Genomic DNA, 19,310 nt, shown 5'->3' on the forward strand with positions numbered 1-19,310 from the left:
GTGCCCATCCTTCCTACCATACAGCGTGTAAGTCTATCTTAATTCTTTCCTATTCCCACTTGTTGTCCTTTATCCTCTAGATGTTGGTAGATAAACTGGCTCCAGCATTAGTAATGCTATGTAGGAGCTATATAGTGGAATGGCTTCATTAATATTTTTCCTATTGGAGCAAATCGGTTATCATGGCTTTATGTAGGTTACTTCCTGAAGTTCTACATTGTGGAGTTCCACAAGGATCCTTCCTAAATCCTGCCTGTTTTAGTCTGTGTGTGGCCCCCAGAAAATTTAATCCAGGAATGTCAACTGCCTTAAATAATCCTGATATTAAAAGGAGCTGGGGCGGTGACAAGACTCTACTTTCTTCAAGGCGTAAGGGTAGTGGCAGTGCGGATGGTGGAAAATTGCCTAAAATTGAACTCCAATAAGATGAGTCTTAAAATGGGGCTCTCTCTCTTGATGGACTATTAACTGGTGGCTGGCAATTCATGAAATTCGGGATACCCCTGCAAGAGCTGGAAGAACACTTGGGGTTATGTTTGATGAATATCTTACTTTTCTTCCTCATATTAATATGGTGACAGCTTCTTGCTTTCTACACTTGAAGATCCTAAGGACAATTCTCCCCTACATTCCTAATGAAGCTTATTATGCAGGCTATAATAGGATATTGATTAGATTATGCTATTGCATTGTATTGAGGTTTACAGTCGAATGGAGTCCAATGACTCCAACTTGTGCAAAACTGCCCTGTTCGTCTGATGGGACACATCTAGACTTTGCACTGGCTCACAGTAGAAAAAAGAGTTATGTTCACAAGTTTATATATTGGATTCAAAGTGCTTGATGGTCAAGGATCAGGTTTTATCAAACAACAATCTCCTGGTATTCCCCCAGGGAGAGTATTGCGATCTTCCTCAGCACATGTATTCCATGTCCAAAAGATCAAAAAACAATCCAGGAGGTACATTCTTTGCATTTCCACTAGTAATCCAGTGGAATTCTGTTTTCATGGATCTATGAAGAAAAAAGAACTTCCTGAAGTTCAGGAAACAGCTAAAAATACGGTTAATCTCTTTGCAACTTACATTATCATTCAGTCTACACATATCTCTCTCAGACTCAGCACTAGGATGTCTGTGGGCAATCACGTGCTTCAAAAATACAAACAGACAAAGGCCATTAATAAAGGATTCCATATCATTTGGTAAAACATATACATTTACTAGTCTGTCACTGCAGAATGTTGAGTGCCCAACTCCATAAATTAGATCAGAATCATGTCTGAATCCTTCCCTGGTCAACAGGTGGTGCTTTGGGAAACGTTAGTTTGGGATACTGAATAGATGTTCTGGGTGCACACAGTTAAGTGTACTAGTGTGGTTGGTTCTATTCTTGGGAAGCGTGCTCTAGAACAACGAAGATGTCAAAGAGTTGTTTGAAAGAAGAGGAGATGGTTATAGTTAAAGATGGTGATCGGCGGGTATGAGATTTAAATACAATCGACTTTGTTGGAAACTAATGGAAGATGCTGTTCATTAGTGATTGGTCATGGCTTCTAGAGTAGTATTATCGCTGTTGAAGGTCACTGAATTGATGCACGTAGGGTGTTGATTACATCTGGGATAAAGTGTATAACTCTTTACATTTTATATTTTCAGTGTTCAATTTGGAAATCAACAGTAAAATGTTTTACTGTTTTCAAATAAATGTCAGTGGGTGTTTTATAAATAACTACATTCATACATCGTTAATTCAGTATAACAGTGTTTTAACATAAATGAGATAGTTGGTTAAGCACAGTACTTTGACAATCCATCAAAACCATTTTCTGCTTTTTTGGGGGTCACAATGAATTGTGTAATTTTGTTCTTTATTCTACAGCATCTGGTACATACAGCATCTGGTACATGTTCAAGCTCCTTGTTTATGAGCAGTTGTATTACATTATATTGTTATATGTTTATGGCACCTCATATCCCTGATGAGGCCCACAAAAGCTTATGAATAGGGGCTTCAAACATGTGAAAGATAACATTTAGCTGCCCTAAAGCATAGAGTGAAGCAGAACGAGGCAAGACTGAATTGACCTTAAGGATACCTACCATAATCAGATGGATGGGTAAGTACAAGCACTAATGCACGTGTATAGTAGGTAAGGTTATCAGAAGATAGCAGGAAGAGTTAGATGTCTATGCGGAAGAGCTCCAAATGTGACACAGTCACAACCATACTGTGAGTGTAGTCGAGCCTCGTAAATACCCTTTATTTGTGCCAGCAGCAGGTTCCACATCTTAGTCAATTGAACAGAAAATACCACCAACGCAGTTTCCTGAAAGGTGGTTAGACCGGGGGTGAAAGGGTTGCTCTAGAATGGAGGGTCCTACAAGGTGATTTAGTTGGTAGAGAGTGGTGAACCTAATGCTCTGGGTAGTCCAGTGGGTGAAGCACAGACTTGAATGAGCTATGTCTGGCCACTGGAATACTGAGGAGGGCTTACAGGGCTGATGAGATGTGGGGGCATACGCATAAAAACAGAAGTTGTCTGTTGGATATTTTCTTTATTCTCCATGATCAATCCCAGATTTCTCACTTTACTTTCATTGAGGGAGTTGAAGCAGGACCAAAGTCCTGAGGGCATAGTGGTAGGAGGCTGAGAATATGCCAACATATCATGGTGAAAATCACTTTTTCTGATGTGCTGAGTTTGAGGTGGTTGATTAGCATCTAGTGGTTTACTGCTTGGAGGAACTGGCCTAAAGTGCTCTGAAGACTTAGGAGGATCTGAAAATCATCCACATAGTTGTAACTAGTTATGTTGAATGATTTGTTAATGTCTGAATAAGCTCTGAGATATGCATTAAAGAGGGAATGGAGAAATGGTGTAATTCTGCGGTATGAAGGCATTGGGTGTAAGGGAGCTGAAGAAAATGGCAGAAGAAAAATGATGCAAGTTATTTCAGATACGTGAGAAGAAATTTGGTGCATGACAGTACATTTAACATTGTGATCATTCATTCTCTCTTGTAGTGTGAGGTGATGGACCTTGTGAAAATAAAGGAAAGGTACAGTATCAGAAATGTGGCAACTCAGTTTGGATCAGTGATGCCCTTCAGATCATCCCAATAAGCGATTAGGGCACATTTAGTCCCCTTGTCTGGGCAGACTCCTGTTTGATGGTCCCAAGTAGAGAAAGTGGAGATCAGATTAAATGCTGATCATTTAATGAGTTTACCAAGGAATGGAATTAGAAGTTGGTCCAAAGCTGGATGGGTCGGTCGTACTGATTTAGGAATCACAAAGGTGGGGATTCCTCAAAACTGATTACAAAGTATGCTTGAAGGAGTGTGAGGAAACTTGGTAGGTAGTGCAGCCTAAAGTGGGAGATTGCTTGTCGAATTATTCATGGTGTCGTTTTCCATGTTTTTGGCTTTAGAGATGATATTATCTACTAGTGTGTGGCAGATGTCTTACAAGTGAGGGTTTGTGGGAGCAGTGCATTATGGATTTGGGAATTCAGAGATCAATTTGCAAACTCATTTTGATTGACAGACTTCTTTGAGAATGCAATGGGAGTAGTGGAGTCTTTTTGTTTATTTGATCACAGTTTGTACATTCTTGAGTATCATTATTGTCAGAGTTTCTCCTTGAGATCATTTTTTTCATTGTTTTTTTAAGGTCTGATGTGTCTGACATGTCTTTGTACGTCCTGCTAATATTCAGTCTGTGTTGTAGTACTTCCAGCAGTGAATGGAAGTAGTCCAATTGTTACTGGAGAACCCTGAAGTTAAGGTTCTTCAATGGCCTACTGTAAGTCATGCCAGTTGCTGGTGGTCTAATAGAAAGTCTGATAGAAAATTCAAATTTAGGTGGACAATATGAGTGTCACTTTAAATGATCGGTTGATTTGATGTCATGGTGATGCTGCCTTGCTTTGAGACGGTTGCATCAAGTTTCTCTATTTAACTATTTAGATGGGTATAATCGCTTCTGAATTTGATAAGAGGGATTTGGTTTGTGGCATATCAGATTTTTCAAACCAATTGTTCAGATCACCTAACATGCTGAGGTTGCTGTGGCAAATTGTGATGTCCGTGATGGCACTGACAAAGGCATATATGGAAGCTGGATTGTTCAGTGATGGCCTGTAAAAGACTGGGGACAGTGAGCAGCTGATAGGTAACAATTTGCATTCATAAGTGGTGAAATCTGGGAAGCTGATAAGGAACTCCTGAAAATGACTACTACTATTCTATCAATCAACTTGAAACATTTCTTAATAGGAATTAGTAGCTGGCCTGCACTGCTTTCTGAACCATGGAGGTTGAGCCTTCTCTAAGCCAAGTTTCGGTGATGAAGGTAAGGATGGGGTTGATGCGATTGAGCAGATTCTGGATGTTCTGCCATTTGTTGTTCATTGACCTTGCATTAAAGTGAGGATTCAGGTTAGATGGTGGGAGATGGAGCAAGTTATAGGGAAGTTAGTAGTCGAGCTAGTGAATGGAGTGAGAGGAGAAGGGAAGACAAGAGTGGTGGGTCATTACCAGGCTCCGAGGCATGGAGCCTTGATTTGACTGGTTTAGGCCAGACGAGTGAGGGAAGTGGGAGAGGATAGTAAGTAGTATAGGCAGACAATGATGAGAGTGGTTATAGGCATGAGAGAAGGTGCTTCAAAGAAACTGGGTAAAGTAAAACAGGCATGCAATGGAGGAGAATGCTAGAATACAAGTGAGAGAAGTTGGTGTAAAGCACACCTTGATGTGTTCTAATTTCAGGTGCTTTTTCTAAAAGGCTTTGAAAACTATTATGACTTCTGAATAAGTGTCTAACACATGTGTAGGAAATTGAGTTACTAGTTGAGGGGGCTGGAACCCTACTCAAGCAGCTACCGCAATTACTGTCAGGGTGAAATACGAGTAAACCCCAACCTTACCTACGCTCAACCTCCTGGGAGCTTGGCATAAATGCAGTCAGCCTTTACTTAGATGCGGGCTTTTGATGCTGTAGCATAAAGTGTAGATCTTACTTTGCCGGTCCTCGCTGTAGAGGAAAGAGTTGCGTTTACCGCAGCTTCGCATTGACAGGCTGCACGGACAGCAAGATATTGGCACGAACAGGCCCGTTCATGGTCGCGAGGAGCCCAAAACTTCAGGGTTTTTCCTTTCCTTGGAGAGGGAGCTCAACTGATGCCACACCAAGGGTCCAGGATCTGAGGGGCACCTCTTGCAATCAGGAAACCTTTCCAGAAGAGCTCATGGAGGTCCAGTTGCAGATCCAGGCAATAGGTCAGCTGGGAAGATGCAGGGAGGTCGCTGGAGCTCAAATAGGATGTAGGTCAGCTGGCCCGTGGGGGTCACATCAGACTGAGATGAACGGTACAGGTAAAGTCTTCCTTCTCTGCAAGCAGGGCAGCTGAGTAGCCGTCCCTCTGGCAGCAGAGCAGCACAGCAGTTCTTTCTTCTTCTGTTCTGTCCAGAGCGGTACTGAAGAATTGGCTCTGAGGGTCCACAAGTTATACTTGGTGCCAGCTTTGAAGTAGGAGATGGTCGGTGTTTAGAATTTTCTTACACCCTGCCCTGGCCCCAGCTTAACAAGGGACACAAAAGTGTCAATCCCTTTATGAGTGTACTGTGGCAGAGGCTTTGTGGTGTACAAGTTTGGAGGTGACAGCTCATCCAGTCAGAGATGGCTTATCTTACTGGACCTCCCAGCCACCTTCGAGGCTGTCTTCAACCACATCCTAATCACAACACTCCACAATGCCGGCACTCGCAAAAAGGCCCTGGACTAGAGCCGCTCTTTCCTTACTAGCTGAATACAATGAGTGAGACTACCTCTGTTCCTCACAGAACATACAGAGATCAGCTGTGGAGTGTACCCAGGGCTACTCCCTGAGCGCCACCCTCTTCAACATCTACATGGCCCCACTCACGGCCATCTCAAGAAACCACAGACTCAACATCATCTTTCGCCGACGACACCCAGCTGATCCTTTCCCTTACCAACGAACAAACAGCAGCTAGAATCAACTTTCAGAGCGGGCTGAAGACCGTCGCCATGATGAAAGATAGCTGCCTAAGCTCAACTCGGACAAGACCGAAGAAATCACCCTGGGACTTGCCCACTTAGCCTGGCACGACTCCTGGTGGCTGCCACACTTGGAACCCTTTCCACCTCCACGGACCACACACATAACCTCAGCATCATACTGGACTCCTTGCTCAAAATTAATTACCAGATCAATGCCCTATCCTCGTCCTTCTTCCTCATGCTCCGCCTGCTTCGAAAGACATTCAGATGGAACCCCACAGAATCCAGAAAGACGGTCACCCATGCACTCATCACCAGCAAACTCGACGGCAGCAACCCACTCTACACCGTCGTCACCCAGAAACAGCTCAGGAAACTACAGAGCGTTCAAAATGCTGCAGCCAGACTAGTCCTTGAAATCCTCTCCCCAGCCACATCACACAACACCTCAGACAACTCCACTGGCTCCCAATCAAAAAGAGAATCCTTCAAGCTACTCATACATGCCCACAAAGCTCTCCACGATGCAGGACCAGTATATCCGAAACACTGCCTCTCATTCCATGTACCTGCCAGACAATTTCGCTCTGCCCAACTTGCTTTGGCCTCCGTTCCACTGATTCGCAAGACCAGAACTGGAGGAAGATCCTTCTCCTACCTCGCAGCCGAGACTCGGAACACCCTACCCCTCCCCCTCCCCCTCAGGCAATCCCCGTTACAGACCCAATTCATAAAGGATCTTAACACCGGGATCTTCGACTGAACCTCTATGCAAAGACGGATCAGTAGCCCCCCCACCCCTACCCCTCTGGAACCGTGAAACCCTAACAGGTGAATAGCCACGCTACACAAACTCCTGATTGATTGATTGATTATCCTGCCAAGACCTATTCCCCCTTTGTCTCACTGTTTGGAAGTAATACAAAAAGCACAACAGTCACCTACACCTACTCATGTGACCCAGAAATTAGGCTGCAGGCACAAAATGGTTAGGATTAGAATGTGCCAACTTTTCAAAGTGTCATTTTCAGAATTGTGACTCAAAATCAAACTTTACCATTAAAGAGGGTTTTAAATTACAATTCCTTAGACACAAAACTCGATAATCATACTTGCTCCCAATTTAAAGTTATCACTTATTAAATGTAATAAGGTAACCCAATGTGAGAGGTAGACCTTGCAGTAATGAAAAACTAATTGAGAGTTTTCCACTACCAGGACATGTAAAACTCAGAAGTACATATCCAGCTTTTTAAACATACTACACAGTACCCTATGGACCTTTTAGGGCCTACCTTAGGGGGACTTATATGAATTAAAAAGGAAGGTTTAGGCCTGGTGAAAATGCATTTTGCTAGGTCGAAATGACAATTAAAACTGCAGACACAGGCTGAAATGGCAGGCTTCAGAAATGTTGGAAAGGCTACTTAATTGGCTGGCACAACCAGTGCAGCAGACCCACTAGTAGCATTTAGTTAACAAACTCTGGGTACAGGTAGTACCGTGTTACTTGGGATTTACATGTAAAGAAATGTGCCAATTGGGTATAAGCCAGTGTTACCATGTTTTAGCAAATGAGCACACACTTGTTAGAACTGGTTAGCAGTGGTATTGTGCACAGAGTCCTAAGGCTAACAATAATTAGACGAACAAAAAAAAATGAAGGGGTAAGGCTCCTTGGGGGAAAGACACTCTAAGGTTGACAGGTCCAACAACGGTGATGGTTTATTATCCTTCCACAGGTAATGATTCTTCAGTGATGGGGTATACCAAGCAACTGGTGTTTGTGGTAGTTTAAGGTTGACTGTCTCCCTTGCTTTGATGGGAACTCAGTTTGTTTTCATAGTTGGTTTCATGCTGTAGGTTCCATTCTATAATTTTGGTGGGTTTTGCCTTAGCTGGTGATGTGCATACTGCCAATAAGATCCGGTTAGAAATGGGGGTCTCTAGTTGGCAATGGTTTGCACCTTTGTTCAAGTGGGGACCCTTCTTCTTAGTCAGGGTAAGGGGGATACCCTTCTAAAATAACCCGTGCTCACTGCCCATGGTAGCTTGGCACGAGCAGACAGGCTTATCTCAGAGCAGTGAGTAAAACATGTGTGCACACATATAGTAATACAATGAAAACACCTCAAATGGACACCACACCAGTTTAGAAAAATAAATAATCTTAATCTAAACCAAACAAGACCAAAACGACAAAAATCCACAATACAGTAATCAAAATATAACTTTTAAATGGTAGAAACAGTTCTGTCCATAGCAAACCATAGATGGGACACTTTCTGCACAAAGTACCTTGGATGCGTTGAAATCGTAAACAAAAACTGCCACAGGGAAGGTGATCCATCAGTCCCTGATGCCCATGGAAGGTGATGCATCAGTTTCTTACTCCAAGGGAGGTGATGCATCGTGCCTTACTGCCACGCAGGGGTGGTGATGCCTTGATTCCTTACTGAAAGGGAGGTGATGCGTCGGTTTCTTACTGTACAGGGAGGTGATGCGTTGGTTTCTTACTGTGGCCCCAGCGTTCTTGCAGGCACGGCGCCCAGGTGCGGTGCGTCATTATTAGGGATGCGTCGGTTCTTGATGCGGCTCATACGCTGCGTTGATCCTTTCATCTGCAGTCCCACAATGGGTTGGTTCTTGCAGCCCACTGCAGGGCCTGCATCGGAAACGGTGCGGTGATCTCAGACTTCGCAGATCAGTGCACGTGATTTGGCATGTGGCGATTTCTCGAGCCACAGGGAGGCGCTGTGTCGGTTTCTTTGGCGACGCGTCAGAAACATGTGCGGTTGCGTTGCGCTTCTTGAAGTTTTGTTTCTTATCCAGCTCCCAACAGCAGGAACGACCCAAGGGGCGAAATACAGCAAGAGGCACAGCTTGGCAGGTCAGAACTCACAGCAAGGAAGTTCGAGGGAGCTGGTAGTAAAGTCTTTGTATCCCTAAGCCTTCAAAGCAGGAGGCAAACTCTACTTCAAGTCCTTGGAGATCTTCCTCAAGCAGGAGACACAGCACACAGCAAAGTCTTTCTCCTCTCTTTGGCAGAAACAGACACTGCAGGCCAATCCCAGACAGCAGAAAAGGGGCAGTACTTCTTTGGTTTTCCCAGCTCTTCTCCTTGGCAGAGGTTCCTCTTGAATTGCAGAGGTAATCAGTCAGTCTGTCAATACGTCTTTATTGCGATTCTTCATCATAAAAGACAATCTAAAACAGTAATACAAAATCCAAACAAGATAAAATACATCATATACAAGGTAAAATATTAATCCTAAAATCCAATAATGCATAGGTACTTAAATATTTACATTTTGAAAATCCCTAAAATAGAATTAAATGTGGATATAGGCAATAGACTTAGACATATCTAAAAATATCTATATTTTAAAATCTCTAATGTATAGTCACCAACCCTGTAATAATTCCCAACTGTAGATCCTTCTTCAGATAACCATGAGTACAATCATTCCTGCCGACTAAGCCCCACCCTTTTTAATCCTTAGAACCCACGCCCAGCTCCAAAATTTTGCTACACCAATAACAACTGGGTTGGTAGTATAATTTTTCAGTATTCTGCTTGCAACCTGTGCTGATCTTGTTCCCATAAGCAAACAAACAGGTTTTAACCATACGCGCCTTGGTTGTTGGTTCGCAGGGCAGGCAAATAAAAAATGATCAATGGTTTCAATGTGGTCTAGACAAAATACACATTTATCACTATCAACAGTATTCCGTCTACTAGATAACCATCATAGTGGTAGTGTACATACTCTGAGCTGGTGATACAGTTTACGATCTAAGGGCTTTATGATGGTGTCCCAATACTCTTCCAGGAAGGGTTCATCCTTAATATCAAGTAAGGCTGCTGTCAAGGAACTACCAACATGGGAGCAATATCTCTTGGTTTTAATCATGTCCCAGTACATAGCACTATAGATTTTATTTGATGGGAACTCAGCTGTATCTGGGTCAGCCCAAAGTTCCCCCATTCCCATGTCTGTCAATAATGACTTGATTTCAATCAGCCAGGAGATCTTATGTGAACCACCGAGCCCTTTAACTTCCATCATGGCTTTAGAATATAAAGAAAGCTCTGGTGTAGTCCAAAGACGTCGCCAAAAAGCCAGGGGTCTGTAGCGTGCCACATCCTCAACTGCCTGGCAACCAAGATCTAACAGTAAGGGAATACGCGGGGAAGATTGGGGTAAGCCTACAGCCGACCTCAAAAATTTGTTCTGTGCTACAATGAGTGGGGACAGGTTATTGAAGCCCCAGAGTTCTGCACCATACAAAATTGCGGGCAAAATTTTGGAGTCATAAATTTTAACGAGTGGGGCAATTGGCTTAGTTAAGGACAGCCTGTGCTCTTTGATCAGAGCTCCACCTAATTGGATGTGTTTTAAGGCTATAATGTCAATTTGGGGCTTCCAGCTGATTTTATCACTATAAGTGACGCCCAAGTACGTGAAAACAGGTGTCTGCGCCAAAGGGTAACCTCCCATATGGACCTGTGCTCTAACAGGCCTTGACCCATGGAGGACCATGAACTTGGTTTTCCCCACGTTGACCTCCAGCTAATGTTCGCGGCAAAACACCTCAAAACGAGACAGTGCCAGTTGTAATCCCTGTCTCGTCTTAGATAAAAGCAGGGTGTCATCCGCGAACATGAGCAGTGGGACTTTCATGCCAGCGAGTGTTGGCGCATCAGTCGGGTAATTTGCAAAGTACTGGACAACCCCGTTTTTAAATAAGGAAAACAGGGTGGGAGCCAGTACACACCCCTGTCTAACTCCTTTACACACCTCAAACCTGTCGGTTACCTCTCCTGGTTTACCCCAACGGACCTGAGCATAGGTGTGTTCGTGGATTTTAACCAAGATTGTAATCAATTCCTTAGGCATCCCCTGCTCCAGAAGTACTTCCCATAGTTTTGCCCTTGGCACAAGATCAAAAGCGGATCTAAGATCCACAAAGGCCGCAAAAAGCATGCCCCCACCTAGAAACACCTCCTTCCAGTACAATAGCACAAATCTAAAGGCCTGATCCAGGGTTCCTATAAGACCGAAAGCCCACCTGAAGGGGGGTTAGGATATCAACTTCGGTCATCCAACTCTGTATTCTCCCAAGTACTAGGCGTGCTAATTTTTTCTGAATCGCATCAATTAAACTTATCGGTCGATAGTTGGATGGAGCAGAGCGGTCACCTTTCTTAAAGATCGGTAAAATCTCTGCCCCGAACCAAGAATCGGGAAGCGAAGCACCAGTAGCTAGGGCATTTGCTAATACAGTTATATATGGGACCCATATATCATGCTCGTGCTTAAATAAGTCTGCCGGGATGCAGTCAGGGCCAGGAGCTCTGCCGCTCGAAATCAGTTTCAACACAGACTCAACCTCCTTGTGTACAAATACCAACGGTGCATCATAACTGGGGGGCATAACAACCTTGGCATTCCCATCAAGAATCTTAAATTGATTTTCAAAGTAAGTTACCCACTGCTGTGGCTCAACATGATTAATAGGCGTCAATAGTTGCGGGCAGTTCCCCCACTTTAATAAGTGCCAAAAGTGGGTCATGTTACGACCATCACATGCCTGTAGCAACTCCCTCCAGCGATCTTCATCCCAAGTTTTCTTTGCGTCTAACTGCGCTGCTTTGTAGTTAGCCCTACAACTCTTGATAGTATCGGGTGATCTAGATTTTATAGCTGCCAGCAGAGCTTGCTGTGCCTGCCTACAGCTGTTATTGTACCATGTGCAGGGCAGGGCCTCGGTGGTTTAGCTTTGTTATATGGGAGATTTTTGATAAAATACTTTTTGAGGCCCAAGAAAAGATCACTGTGGATGCTCAACATTTTATCATTGAGGACCTCTTGTGTGTCACAGCTGTTGAGTTTACACATGGAACTTGAGACCATGTCCCGAATGTCGGCCCAAGTCCTTACGTTAGTGGCTATCTTGCGCCACCGAACCCTTCTTTGGTCATTGGTAATAGTTACCTGCTCCTGTACTAGTACAGCCTCACACACAGGGGAACTACTAAAACTACTGTAGTTGACAGACAGGATTCAGTGGGTTGTGATCGCTTTCTGGCCTACTCACGACCACCATATCTAAGATATTCGACCACATCTCCACATTGACTAAAATGTAGTAAATGCGGCTACCAGATCTACCATTGTTAAACGTTTGCACACCCAGCCTATCGGACTGGGTCCTGCCATTAACCGCCCTCAAACCCTTATCCAGACACAACCCTTTCAATTGCAGGGCAGCCATGGACCATTTCCTTATGGCCTGTAGGTCCAGCTGTGGAATGCCCCACAGAGGTAATCTAAAGTTCAGGGGTTTGGGCCCCACTTTTTATAGTACAAAATCATTTGTTCTCTGGTGGCAGAGAATGTCTGTGCTTAGCAAAAACCAGTTCTGTCCTCCCTGGCCCAGCGCACTGGCATGAGGCGGGGACAGCATTGTCCAAGGTCGACCAGGCCCATTCAGGTGTGAAAGAAATCTCCCCCCCCTACTCTGAATGCAGCCCAGGTCTATTCAGCTTAGCCCTGACTCACCTTGGAAAGGCAGGACATACCTCATCCCCCAAATGGCTGTCTGAACAAAATTCACATTCCCAGTCCCTGTCACTCCAAAACCAGACAGACAATACACAAACCTAGCAGAGGTACACTGGATGGCTAAGCAAGAAAATATCCACTTTCTAAAAGTGGTATTTTCAAACACAGCATATAAAAATCATCCTTACTAAAAGATGCATCTCTATATTCTGAATTCAGGCATTCTAAACTCCACTTTCCTATCTTGTTCTCATGGGCAGGTATACTTATAAGATGTTGTAAGTAAACTCCTCATTCTATCCTATGGGACAGATAGCCTTTCAATAGAGAAACACTAAATTGGCAGTATTTCACTATCAGGACATGCCACACACATCAGGGCATGTTCTACCTTTCACATACACTGCACCCTGCCCACAGGGGTACCTAGGGCGTACCTTAAGGGTGACTCACATGTAAGAAAAGGAAAGGTTAAGGCCTGGCAAGTGGGTGCACTTACCAGGTCCACATGGCAGTACTAGACTGCACACATATACTGCAATGGCAGGCCTGAGACCCATTTGCAAGCCTGCCCGTGTGGGTGGCACAATCGGTGCTGCAAGCCCACTAGCAACATTTGGTTTACAGGACCTGGGCACACACAGTGCACTGTACTAGGGAGTTAATAGTAGACCAAATAAGCCAATTATGGAAACTTTAATACATGATAGCAATTTACAGCGCATCTGCACTTTGGTACTGAACAGCAGTGGCAAAGTGCCCAGCATTTAGACCAGTAAAAACTTAGTCCAACACACAGTAAATATATAGGAGGTAAAGGCAAAAATTATAGGGGAAACCCACACCAAGGATGCCAGGTCTAATAGATCCTCTGGAGTGTTCCTGCATCGGAATTCCATGGACCTTTGCAGGTGGCTGGTGCTTAAAGAAGTCTCATGCACCTACGTTGAACTACATGTTTGAATCTGATGTGAAACGTCAGTGTGCGTTCTAACTCTCAAATTAACATACTTCTTCAATCAGTTTTAGACAAAGTTAGGGGGTTTGCAGTTTTTCTCACCTTTTTAGGGATGTTTTAATGTAAGTAGCTTATGCAGCAATCTCCTTTATTCTTACTGTTACTGGAAAGCAGCAGTTCAAGCTATGCCCCCAAACAAAATATGTATATCCCAGACAGAAGCATTGAAGTCTTCTCTCACCCACAGAACACCTATAACAAAGGCATTACCACTCGAGACTCCCAGTCACACACAGTAGAGATCCACAACTGACATTAGGAGTGTAGATATCAGCAATACTCACAAAGATAAACAAAACATGCACAACCCCCACACGTGCACACACACACACAATATCAAGGTAAATAAATGGCAACTTTACATAATACATTTTAATGTTTCCAAATGCCAAGTATCGTGGGCCAAAATATCAACATTACATAGGTAACTATTTTTTTTTTGTCCTCATTCGCCTTTAACCCTCTTGAGAGAAAATCAACCACCATTCGTAGCCAAAAGGGCCGGAAAGAAGGACAATCCTTAAACATATGAACGTCTGATGCTTCAGGCATGCCACAATTGTTGCATACTTTCCCTTTCAAAATTTTTGATAACTTAAGAGGGGAAAAATACGCTATATGGACCGTAAACAAGTGATTCCGCTTCAACCAAGCAGGTTTAACTATTCTATGAAGGGTTTTAAATGAGTCCAGCCATACGAGATCACACTGTGTATCCATCTGCTCTCCCCATAGCTCATCTGCAAGTTTAAAAACGCCATCCACTTCCTCCTCAATTGCCCAATACCACACTGAGACCTCCCTTTTACCCACCGGTCTCACCATTAGCTGTTCTTCCAGTTTACTAACCTTCCCAAATGATGTATTATGACTAGCCTGGGCTTGAACCCAGCTTTTCATCTGGATATACTTAAATCTGGAAAGGCCTGTCCCTACTCTTTCACATAGATCTTCCCAGGAGAGAAAAGAGCCATCGTTCAACAGCTCTCCCCACGCTATGATCCCAGAATCTCTGACTGGTTTAATCAAACTATCCTGGAAGCATACAGGTGTACCTGGGGAGTCCTACTGTGGCTCTAAATTTGAGAAGTAGTTGAGCCCCACTTTGTTTCTTATTATGCTCCAATTTTTTACCATCGAGTGGAGAACTTTCAGTCTAACTTTTTAAAAAAATGTTTGGTCTCCGAACTTAAACATAAAACCTTCCTCCGGTAACCCTGCCCCCCCTTAACATAGCCCGAAACATCTCTCCGCCCCCTGTACTAGTGGGAATTTTCAACAGCATTCTTGAATGTGAGAGCTGAAATGCCCAGGCATAATATTGCAAGTCAGGCAGCGCCAATCCTTCCTTGTCCCTCTTTCGCCTAAGCTTCTTCTATGCCAACCTGGTAGCTCCGTACTTCCAGATAAAGGAATTTACCTCTCTTTGACATTTTTCTATCTGATGTTTGTAAAAAAAAAAGCGGGATGGTATTAAAAAGAAACGTGAGATTAGGCAGGATTGACATTTTTACTAAATGAATCCTCCCCAAGATGGATAAAGGGAGGTGAGCCCACGATTTCATCTGCTTTTGACATTCTTTAAAGACTCGATCGAGGTTATATTCTGCAATTTTCCCTACCTCCTGTATAATTCTAATCCCCAGATATCGCATAGTAGACCTTACTTGGAGTTGTGTGTCTCTTATATTCCAAGCCATTATTTTGGTTTTGCTGGCATTAATTTCATATCCCGAAACTTGGCCAAATTCCTCTGCACGTTTAATAACTGTAGGAAAAGCTGTGCCCAAGTCAGCTGTTAGAATCAGGATATCGTCTGCGTACAGGGCCACTCTCCTCTCCCACTTTCCAAATTTAAAGGAAGTGATGTTATGATCTTCCCTAAGTACCTGTGCAAATGGTTCTATGTACAAGTTGAAGAGCAACGGGGAGAGAGGGCAGCCCTGTCTCGTACGCCTGGTGATCTTAAAAACATCTGTCAAGGTTCCATTCACTAGTAATCTAGCCGTCAGGGACTGGTATATCAGTTTTATGGTACGACAAAATTTGTCTCCCAGGTTAAATTTTCTCATTACCTCAGACAGGTATCCCCAGTTAACCCTGTCAAAGGCCTTAGTTGCTTCTAAGGTTAGAACTGCCAGGGGGAGTGTAAAAGTGGAGGCAATATCAATTGTGCCAACCAGGTGATAGGTGAGATCCGCTAATTGGCGCCCTTTAACAAAACCCTTTTGATCTGGGTGGAGAATACTATCAGCCACCACCCCCAACCTATTTGACAAGATGGCAGCAAAAAATGTATAATCATTGTTCAGCAGTGAGATTGGTCGATAAGACCCACAGTTATTTGGGTCTTTACCGGGTTTCAAGATCAATACGACTGTTGCCTCACTCCACGAACTGGGGGGGTTTTCTCCCTTCAAAAGTATGTTGTTGTATACTTTGACTAGTACTGGGATGATAATCTCTTTTAAGGATTGAAATAGCTCCCCTGGAAGCCCATCCGGGCCAGCCGCCTTCCCTCTTTTGGACTGATCTATGACCCTCCTTACTTCCTCTTCTGTTATTTCCTGTTCTAGATATGTTTTTTGATCGTCCGTGATAGTTGGTAGGATGACCTTCTCCAACCACCTTTTTCTTTTATCGCTGTCTTCAAAGATAGACTCATTGTATATATCTTGGAAAAAGTCATGGAAGGCCATGCCAATATCTTTGTTTGAGGAACGACAGGATTGCTCGTCTTCTACTCTTATCTCTTTTATGTGATTGCGCACCTGATCTGTTTTAGCTTTCCAGGCAAGTAGTTTCCCTGCCCCTTCCCCAAATTCAAAATGGGAAATTTTGCTTGCTTCCCATCTACGAGTTATTCTCTCTTGGAGAATGCACTCCAACTGTTTTTTAAGCAAGTCTAGTTTGTCCAGATCCTCCTTCGAACCAATTCCTGTTTGGCTATTCAGTTTATACTCAATTGCCTTAATCTCTTCTTCTAAGCCCATGGTGGCTTCCCTAAATTTTCGTTTTCTAAAACGTGTTCTATTATTGAAACAGCCTCTCCAAAAAGCTTTCAAAGTATCCCAGACCACGGAAATATTGGCTGTATCCAAATTATTGTCAAGGAAATGTTTAGTTTCCGAGAGGAGAAAAGTAATTTCATCTTCCTCAAGCAGTATGGTTCGATCGAAGGACCAGGATCTAGTCTGCTGTTGTTGTGTAAAATCTAAGCTTAAAAGAATTGCAGAATGGTCAGAGAGATGCGACGGAAGATATAAATATCTTTGACTCGATCTTTAAGATTATAACTAATCAAGGCATAGTCAATTCTGGACTTATGTTTATATTTCAAGTTTCTAAACGAGACTCCCAGTTGATCACCCACCAGCTCCCTCCATATATCCGATAAGCCCAATTAGTCCATGGTCGTCAGGAGCAGCTGCTGAGATTTAGAAGGGACTGCTGCCCTGCAATTTGGTGATTTGTCCAACTTAGGATTTAACACTATGTTAAAATTACCTACCATAATAACCCACTAAGGTGAAGAATATGCCCCCTAAAGAAATCCTCAGAATAAGCCATCTACCACTATGGTCTTCCCTATATTCCAATATTTGGGCCTTGGCTTGTTTTTTAAATAAAAACAACACCCCTCTGATATTTGCCGTCTGATCGGTGCAGATAAAAACATCCACCCATTTCTGACTTTTTAGCATTTCTTTTGTCTCAGTCCTAAGAAGATGGGTTTCCTGGATGACAATGACCTGCGCCGGAGAGTCTCTTACATATTGTAGAATTCTAGCTCTTCTACCCTTCGTGCACAGGCCATTGACATTCCAAGACAAAATCTGAAGAGAGGTCATGGTATTTCTTCCTTTGCCTCGGCAGATGTCCCCCTAACTTTCCGACCCCCGCAGACTAGCCCTAACCGTTCCTGAGCAAAAACAGCTGTATGCACTCCATCTCTCACATCGCTCCTGACCTTTGAAATAAGTAGCACTGGCAGGGTTTTGATGAATGAGGATTTTTTTCCCTTTGCCCCTCTGTGCCCCCCTCCAATCACCCTCCACCCCTTGGGAAACCATTCCCCTTTTAGTCTGGTCTGGTGTATGACCGGGTTTACGTCCTGCAGCCTCTCTATCCCCTCCCCTTTTCCCATATGTTGTGTCTGTGCCATTATGTTTGTGAAGAGAAAAAAAAAGAAAGAAAAACAGACCAACCAACCACACAGTGTATTTTAGATGTGTTTTCTCTATATATTTTTTTTAAACATTTTTTTCCCTTTCTTTTCCTTCTTTCCCCATTTTTTCCCTTTATTTTTAACCTCATTTCTGTTTTCTCCTTTTTTTTTGTTATTTCACGCTATTTGACGCTTTTCAGCTTTCTCCTTTCCCCCTTTCTCTTTTCCTTATGGCTTAGTTCTTAGCTAATAAATTTCAATCTATTTTATTGTATGCCTTCAAAAATTTCATTTTCATATGCAAATGCCAATCCTGAGACATGTATTAAAAATACACATTAGGGAATAGAGAAGGGATTAACGGAAGCTCAATCCCGCATAGGCAGCCCACTCTGGATACAATAATGCAAAGGACCCAATAGGAAGAAAGCTCAGAACAGACCAACCATACCATACCCTAATCATTCCTTCCCAGGAGATGCATTGCTTAGGGATTTTAGTAACTCATCTGCCTCATATTGAGATCTGATATTATACATCTTGTTATTAAACATTATTTTTAGGAAAGCGGGGAATTTTAGTTGGACTGTAGCACCGACTTTCCTAAATTTTTCCATCCTTTGACCCAATTCTCACTGGCGCTCAAGTATAACTTTAGAAAGATCTGAGCGCACCGCAAATGAAAAGTCACTGCCTCTTAAAGATTTAACCTTCAGAGCCAAATTCAAAATCTTCTCCTTAACCGCATAGGTAAGAAAATTGATAAGAATCTTCCTAGGTTTAGATCTACTAGGATTGAGGCGAAAAGGGTCCCTATGGATTCTCTGTATATCCTTTTCCAGAAAGTCCTCCGACTCCTCGAGTTTTAAAGACTCCTTAAGCAGTGCGACGACAAATGTCTTAATGTCTGCCCCTTCCTTACCCTCTGGGATCTTCAAAAGTCGTAGGTTGTTTCTACGAGAATTATTTTCGATTGCCTCCACTCTATCCCGTAGAGCATCTCCATCTCTACGTAGGGTTTGAATTTTTTTCTCTGCTCACCCCAGACTCGCCTTAAGCTTGTCAACCGAGTTCTCCAAAGATTCAGTCCTTGAATTTAATAAATCCACTTTTTTTTCAAGGATTTCGCATTCCGCTCTGATATCAGTCTGGTTATCTGCAGAAACTGCGAAAACCATGTTTTATGTCTTCTTTTAGGGATGCAAATAGAACTTCTATCGAGCTCCCAGCTGACCGGGAACTTTCTGTAGCTCCTCTTTGGATCTCTTCGGTCTGTCCCTGTTGCTTAATCTGCTGTTCCAGGGTTGCCTCAGAGACCTCCGATGGCCTAGGTGCTAAGGCTAGTGTGGAGGGTAGCATAGAGGTTTCAGGAGTGATAGAACTAATGTTCGTGAGCATGGGCATACTACTAGAGGTTGCGGGAAGCTCTTTGAGATCCATGGTGCCAGAGATTTTATCAGAAGTGACAGGACCGTGAAATTTGGGGTTCTCCCTCTGTTTTGAAATAGTCAGGATCTGAAGCTGTACA

At 43.3% G+C, this 19,310-nt stretch overlaps 1 protein-coding gene across 1 annotated transcript in view; it reads left to right on the plus strand.

Moving 5' to 3' along the window:
- Positions 1-19,310, plus strand: part of DMPK (DM1 protein kinase) — a 1,011,012-nt gene that overhangs the window by 887,811 nt on the left and 103,891 nt on the right. The window lies entirely within an intron of this gene.

Source organism: Lissotriton helveticus, chromosome 9 (assembly GCF_964261635.1).
Source record: "Lissotriton helveticus chromosome 9, aLisHel1.1, whole genome shotgun sequence".
NCBI classification, from domain to species: domain Eukaryota; kingdom Metazoa; phylum Chordata; class Amphibia; order Caudata; family Salamandridae; genus Lissotriton; species Lissotriton helveticus.